Raw genomic sequence first — 8,117 nt, forward strand, 5'->3', positions numbered from 1 at the left:
TAGGTTGCTTAGGTCTCTTTACAACTCGAACAAGCAGTACAACACCCACTCACTCATTCCCGAATGAACAGGCTGTTTGATTTGCACTGTCAAAAGGTGTGTAGTGCGTGAACAGAAGCTGTGTAAACAACTTGCTTCATTGAGGCTGAGCACAGTAACCAGCTGTAAATAAAAGGGAAGTGACTTTAGCTAAGGCTTATGCAAATATCTCCATTGCAACTGCAAGGTAAGGCTTTTGTCTGTCAGCACAGAACACAAGAATAACCATTTAGTGTCATCTGCACCTTTTTAACCCACCTCAAATAAATGAGCTAACACAATAAAATACGCAGTTGTTACTTTGAGGAGTTAATTATTTTCACATATCTTCACTATCTTTTTTTCAGAAAAAAACATGCCGTTTGTTAAATTACACATGTGCACAGTAAAATTTGGGGATTAAATGAATGAATTAAGATGTTACCAAATGAAACACCATTTTAGGTCACCTGACAAAACATTATCCCACAAATATTGCACTTCTAACCATACGAAGCCATACTGTCACACTTGCAATATATGTAAACCAGAAAAGCCAGAACAGGCAGAAGTATCCCGTTCAAAGTCATGTTGGCCAGAAACAGACCCCTCATCACAAAGCAAAGGGGTATTAACTAGTATGCTGACGCCATCCCCGCAGCAGCCCCCCAACAGCCCTTATGCCAGCAAATTCACCTCATAATACAACAAGAGAGCCCTGCACATGCCCGTTGGGTCATTTACCACAAAAACCTCCCTCAAGTTATTTGACTGTTACATGAACTTTCAGCTTCACACAAGCAGATGTTCCTTGGCACCATGACAGCCATGATAATGATAATGCACACACATATCATCCTCCTCCGCTTCATTCTGCTCATTATCATTATCAAACAACACCAAAAACCAGTTTAACAGTTTGTGTCGAGACTAATAAGCATGATAAATAAGAAACCTTCCTTATATGTGAATGAACATGCAAACTTAAACCCCTAGTTACAATAAAAACATGTTTTTTTTTTTTTTTTTTTTTTTAAACACTTAAGATTAGAACTAAAGGTTTTCTCAAGTTTAGAGGTTTGTTGAAACTGGCCATAGGTGTTTATTAATCAAAGTTTGCTGGATAATCACATACTGTATAATCAATATGCATATAGGCCTAATTAGTTTGATTAAGTTTTATAACTGTAAAATGTCTTACCATATGTTTTTATTTATTAAGTGTCCTCATGAAAAATCAGGCATGCACATTCTTTAGGAAGCACGAACATCCTCTGCTGCTTTTCAAACGCTTCATTCATATAGCCTATTCCTTATCCCCGTATAGTGAAGACCCCAATTCAACAGGACCGTTATCCAAAAATTCCCTGTAAATCGCAGTCCGTCGTCCTCCAAAGGCTTTGAGCCTTGATAATGGTAAGCTAAATGCGAACTGACAAGCATCCGACAAGCTTTCAGGGAGAGGGGAGGGGAAAAAAAACTGAACAAAACAAAAAAGTAAAGCACCAAAGCCCCGCCCTAGACTGTAATAGCTCTGAAAGTAACATTGGGTTTAGATTTGAGACCATAAGAAGCAATTGATCGCTATTGTGTAGCTATTATAAAAAATATATAAAAAAATTCTAATAATAGATCATGTTGAACGTATGCCTAAACATGTCGAAAAAAATCAATAGGAAGATGGAAGATAGCTGTAACCTAATTTAATGCCTGGCATTGCATGGTATATGCTTTTTCCATCTAAAATAATTGGTTTTCAGTTATGTAGACTATCATGTGTTGCTCTGCATCAACAAGTTTATTGTGTAAATGCACGGCTGTTTTCCTGAGCTTGGCTTGATCATAGTTAAAATATTAACGATTTGTGCAGAATTAATGCATTTATACACGATATAGTGCATAGTGACCGTTGTTAAACTAACATGAGTAAAGAGTAAATAAAAGCAAGCTGGTCGTTATATCTGCGTTATAGATAAAGGTTGTGAACTCAAGTAAATAAATGTGGCGTCAAGTCGCCTAAAGTTAAAATACACACGAAACTTGCCAACTCAAAAGCTTTTAACATTTCTGAATGAAGACAGATATTGGGAACCGGTGGGTTCTTAGGAACAGGTTCCATTTAGCAAATACCTATCTGAATGGTTTTCACAACGTTACGTTCTTGAATGTGCAATCTTGGAACACTGCTGCACTGATAGGGTTAACAGTTGTTTAAACAAACATCGCTACTGAATGTAGGCCTACAACGTTACATAGGCTACAGCAGCCAGCATAATCCGATTTCAGAATGATTCTCTTACGAACCGGTTCTTTATAATGAATCAAAAAAATACAACGCAACTAGCTCGAATGACTCTATTACGAGCCGAGTCGTTATAGCGAAACAAAAACATGCAGCGAAACCGGGGTAGAACGATTCCCGAATGAATGACTCTTACGAGTCTGTTTAGTGAATCAAAAACATACAGAGCGATCAGTACAAAATGGCTCTTATGAGTCGGTTATTTTTAGTGAATCAAAAGCACTTTAATCTGAGTCATTGTAGCCTACTAAAACCACAAAGCTGGCTTTCTCGTTATTATAATATTTTAAGTAAGAAATAAAATAAACAAATATTTTATTTGTTTATGTAACCTTTAAGGTTAATTAGGCTACTGGATTGTAGCCTATATGTATGCCACCTCTAAAAAGTCTGTGGAAACTCATTAAAAACACTCTTTACCAAAAAATGATTTAATTTATTTCTGATTTGTTATAGACGACATGCTATGTAGAAATCAGAAATGATCTATTCGATCTCACCAGCAACAGACTGCTGAGTGCAGCAAATCTACAATTACAATTTCTTACTTCAAAAATGTCTTCCTCAAAAGTACTAAAAGACTCGTTGGTGGAATTATGGAATGATACGTATGAAACAGAATTATTGAATTCCTTCCTATTTATTTCCATACAAATGGTTGAAGCTCTTCAGAAGAACTTCCTAAAAATAGCGCATGGACAAACAGAATGGGTTATGGTTATGGCAGAGGTTATAGCCTTTGTGAGTGCGACACGACAGGCTATTTACAATAAAGAAGGGAATAATTCAATGTGTGACTATCATTAAAGTGAGTTGCCAATAGAATGATCTCTAATCTTAATCTCAGTTACACCACCAGCGCTGAAACAATGCCTATTCACATCACGACAGCAAGTCCAAGCGAAATCTCTTCGTCCAATCTCCCTTCAAAGTAGCGAACTATTATTAACACATTACATGATCCTACTGTTTATGATCGATTCTTTCTCAGAATTCGATTCGAAACTTACCTCGGTACATATAAATGACGTAATGAAGTTGTGGGGCAACGGCACAAACGCAAGGTGACACTCCGAGATGATGATGACAAACTGAGTGGCATCCGCAGTTTCCAAATGACTACGGCGTTGAAATTGCGAATCAAAGCGATCACATCGTCTTGGTTTGTAGATCGAGGAAACAATGCGATGACATCGACCGACGTTGATCCAGATCGAGACGGATCGACAGCGAAGTGCCCCGTGTGTTTCGTGCGACACCTGGAGCGGCAATGGTTCCGTACCTCCCTCTTTCATTGACTATTGTTTGTTCAGCATAAAGTTAGGTGATCCAGAAGTCTGGCGTTGAGAAGACTTGTAATGGTAATATTACTCTGTAACGGCAATCTCTGTCTGGCAAACAAAGTGATAGTGTCCGATGACTGACAGTTTATGATTATAATGAAATTATTTGGGAAAAGATAACACACATAAGGCTGTTACATTTTTGTTTCTCTGATCTATTTGCTTTTCACGATACATTTCAATATACAAACAAACAAGCAATAAATAAAAATAGTTGATGTGTGAATAATTAAAAAGTCATTTTGAGTCAAACTATCTATGTGGTGTAACTAAAAAAGTCTAAAAACAAATGAGCCTATTATTATTGTTATGTATTAATATTATTTTTGGAGTAATCCTCTTTTGTTTTGAAGTATTAACCCCACCCCCCAATATATAGATAGATATATGTGTGTGCATGTGTGTGTTTGTGTGTGTTCATGGTGTACTTGACATTTTTGGAGTTTTTTTTTTTTTGGCAGAAAAATTATTACATAGGTTTATCATCACAGACATCCTTATTTGTCATTGAGTGGCAGAATTTCTTCAAATTTAAAAGAGTGCACATGATGTACACACATGCAGGCTTTTCTCTATTTTATTTAGAAGTTGCATATTGGTGTGTATTATTTTTATCATCTCGTTGTAATCTTTATATATGTGTTACTAGTCCTTTACTTGAATAAACTGATTTATTTTTCCTAGAGCTGCTCCTTTAAATGCTTTTTTTATTCACCACACTTGCCCTTTAAAAAAAAACAACCATTGCGATTTAAAGTCAGCAGTCAAACTTTTATCATTTCAGCTCTTTGTTACATAACTTTCAGGCCTGCCAGAAGTGGATCATGCAGTAGTTGTTTGGCTGGAGCTGTTGCAGGACACCTATGTGAAGAGTGGTCATTAGTGGCTCTCACCAGAGGCTGTGACAGCTGTCGCTTGTGGCTGCCGCTGGGCCCCAGTGCCTCCCCCTCGCCCGCTCACAATGCTCCAGTATGAACAGTAGGGCTGAAAAGACATGCAACCTGACTCCCTCATCTCCACTTACCCATCTCATATTTAATCCCAGACTCACCCCTGTCATTAACCACCAGCCACACTACCTCAGGCCCACAGCTTTGATCATTAATCAACGCATTCGCGCAATTATCGAACGCCACAGCTGCCCGCCTAACAATGCGTGTTCTGCTAACTATTGTTTTTTCTCACACATTTCCTATCATATTTTGTATTTTAATACATCATTTTATTCGGTCTAATCCTCTTGTGTGTATGCTTGACAATTAGTGGGGTACAATTAGGCCTGGTTCGTGGTAATCGGGACTGCCACCCTTTTAAGGGCTTGTTTTTGAGATGGAAGTCCATGAGCGAGAGTCGATGGATTTTTTGGTTGTGGGGGAAGGGCAATTCTGAACTCTTTCACCCCACAATTCCTCTCAGGCACACACAAAACCTCACACACAGGAGTCTGGACACAAGGGGGGAAAGATGAGTATAAATTATCACATGTGAAATACAAATGAAACAGTCAATTTTATAACAGGAGCACGGAAAGGGGGGTTACATTTGAGCCTGAGAATGTGTGTCGATTTAAATGTTTGTTTCCAGACCAACAAAATATGTTCTAAGAAGCGTTTTGCTAATGTTAACATTAAGAAAGCATTATTTCGGAATGTTCTGTGAACTTTCAAAACGTCCAGCTTTTTCAAACAATGTCAAACAATGTTTGAGAGAGCCTTTGCCAGAACGTTAGCCAAAGTTCTGAGAACATTCCCTGTTAGCTGGGTTGTTGTTTCAAAGTTCTACATTAAATGCATCCTTTAGGCTGCAACCTATTCAGTTTTATCCCGAGTGTATTTGCATTGCAGACACACTTTGCCCTCACAAAGAACGCTTGTTTCTTCTCCTTCTATTCTTGAGGTGTTTGCATTCTGCAGAATGTGTTTGCATTCTCCTCTGCACTACAGATTCTTCTAAGTTATTAAACGTGTGATCTGAAAGCAGCAACCTGTTGTTTTCAACAGCAGAACAACTTTGACTCTGAGAGGTAGTTTAAAGAGAGAGAAGTGGGGGAGGATGCATGTGAATATTCTTCCAGCAGGTCAGAGTTCACGGGCTCCATCAAGAAGTGTAGAATGCTTTTCCTGTTCCCCTCCAACTGTGCGGTTTATAGAGACAACAGAATTACACGTTCAATCAGCTGGTTTAGAACTTGGTGCACTTGAGGTGCAGCCGTTTTATCTGAAAACTACTCGTGAGATGTTTTTTAACTGATGCCATCTCTTGGCACTGTAGTACAACTGGAAGAATCTACTTTAAACCTGGGACGTAGCCTATAAGTGACATCAGTTACTCTCTGAAGCGGAATATGATGCATCATTTTGTATAGAATGTTGCAGGAAAAGGAAGTCTATATAGGTCAACCCAGCACATGTATTTTTGTTTCTCATTGGTTAAAACATTTCAAACCTGCATTTTATACACTTAACCCCTCTGCTTTAATCCCTTGTTTTTTTTTTTATTTGCGGTGTCAGGGCCTGTTGCTTTGACAACAGCAGAATGTGGTGAATATTTCATGACGGGGGGAGGGTGAGCGGTGGCCCGCCAAACTTTGACCTGGGGACTAATCTATTCAGACAAAAAGAGGCAGACAGGAGTTGAATCCTGAGACAATTAAGGTGCACTGTGTTCAACTCTTTGTGAGTTCTCTCATTTAAGTGTTATGTTTACACACCGCTCCTGCTGATTTTTCAGCTTTAAAACATTGTTCAGTTGGGTTTTCTGTACATTCTTATAAGTCAGTCTCTTTTGTTTTGGGATTCACTGTCTTACAACAATGAAAAAGAAATAAAACAGTCATGAAGTGCTAGAAATTGTGTTTTAGAACATCAAAAACCTCATCAAATCATGTCCTGAACGATTTTATAGATTTGATTTACTTGCTTTTTAAGATACTGAAGCACTGATAGAAAGCATTAACGTTACAACATAAACAACATTAAATCTAAACACCTCTGACATTTTTGTTAATAGCCTTTAGCTCTCTTTGATATGATGTTTGATTTTCCTTCAATTTTTTTGCGCTTTTGGAAAAATCTACAACAATCGTCAGATATTAAAAAGAGCAGTTACATATTGTTATGTTGGTTTTGAGTTGACACAGATCAACTTTGCATATTAAACTGAGAAAATATTGCTAATGTCTATTTTACCGTAGTGGAATTTCAGTAATGCATTTCGTCATTGGGATCAATTATGTTGAAGTTATTTATGTGATGATTATTATTATGCAATTATTTATTTATTTGGAAGTATATATAATTGTGTTTATGTATAAATAACACAGATACAGTTTATCTTTCATGTGTTTAATCTACAGAACGGTCAGGAAAAAGAGTAAATAATTAACTCTTAAAACTGACTACGGTTGTGGCCCAGATAGCAACGTACAATAATGTCGGCCCAGATCCACGTGTACCAGATGCCGACACTATGTTGCTGTCTGGGGGTACAATTAAAGGTATGGTAGGCAATTTGTTTTCTAAACACTTTTTGGTCTAAAATAAATACATGTCCATACAACCGCGCACCCAGCTCGCACAGACATCACACGTCATCAGCGCGTTCCGTTAAAGGTGAACTAAGTAACTTTTTTACCTTAACTGAACAGCTTCGGAGTCATTGGAATGGTTATATTACTTATTTCGGGTTGAATGGTGGTCGTTTCGCACCCCCCTGGTGCCCGTGAGCGGAAGATCCGCACTTGCAACTTTGAGCCGGCGGGCCGCCGCGTCAGGAAGTATCGCGTGATATCAGGTCTCGCGATGTAAACAATTGCTTTACGGCCAAAAGAAATCTGCTAAAATGCTGTCATTATTGCGCTCCCTCACGCTGTTCGAACCCGAAGGAAGAAGACGTTTTAAAGAATGTCCCATCTCCTTTGATGTCGTTGATCTACTAGCCTCTGGTGTCTGAGAATAGCCAACGAGTTTTTACAACAGTGTTGTCAAATATCTATTCCGAAGCTGTGGGGGGAGCTCTAGAGAGAAACCTGCGAGCAAAAAGCGAGAATACAGCGAAGAAATCCCGAAACTACTGAGCCCCGCTTTAAGGCTATGCAGAGACAGACAGCCACCGATTGCCAAAAAAACAGCAGTCATCCTTTACAGTTCCTCCTGAACCAAAACAACGAGCTTATGTTGCGTTCACACCATATCCTAACCGTAATTACAAGATGGCAATCCGCTACCCGGAGCTGTTCACGTCCTCAGACTCGGATTTATGTTTCTATGTCAACGCTGAAATAAATCTGCAGCAGTCAGGTGGTACAAGTAAGAGCTCTGTAAGTTGTTTACGTTCATTATTATTGCAATGTTATGTAGTTTAAAACATGAGGTAATTTAATGGCATCTCTCGTGACGCTTTGCGGACTCTGCTGTGTGCGTAATGTGTTTTGAAGAAGGTGTGGCTTGGGAGAC

The 8,117-nt window shown here is 38.6% G+C and overlaps 1 protein-coding gene across 4 annotated transcripts in view; it reads right to left on the minus strand.

Annotated features, from left to right (window-relative positions):
• Positions 1–3,631, minus strand: part of znf516 (zinc finger protein 516) — a 41,316-nt gene extending 37,685 nt beyond the window's left edge. For 2 of the 4 annotated variants that reach the window (XM_084422719.1, XM_084422721.1), the window contains exon 1: positions 1,220–1,452. The gene's annotated coding sequence lies outside the window, so the exon portion shown is untranslated. Of the gene's footprint in view, positions 1–1,219; positions 1,453–3,330 lie in introns of those variants that run through there. The other 2 variants (XM_084422722.1, XM_084422720.1) reach the window with 2 other exon arrangements.
• Positions 3,632–8,117: the final 4,486 nt, after the last annotated feature.

This window comes from Rutilus rutilus (assembly GCF_951802725.1).
Source record: "Rutilus rutilus genome assembly, chromosome: 11".
Lineage (NCBI taxonomy): Eukaryota > Metazoa > Chordata > Actinopteri > Cypriniformes > Leuciscidae > Rutilus > Rutilus rutilus.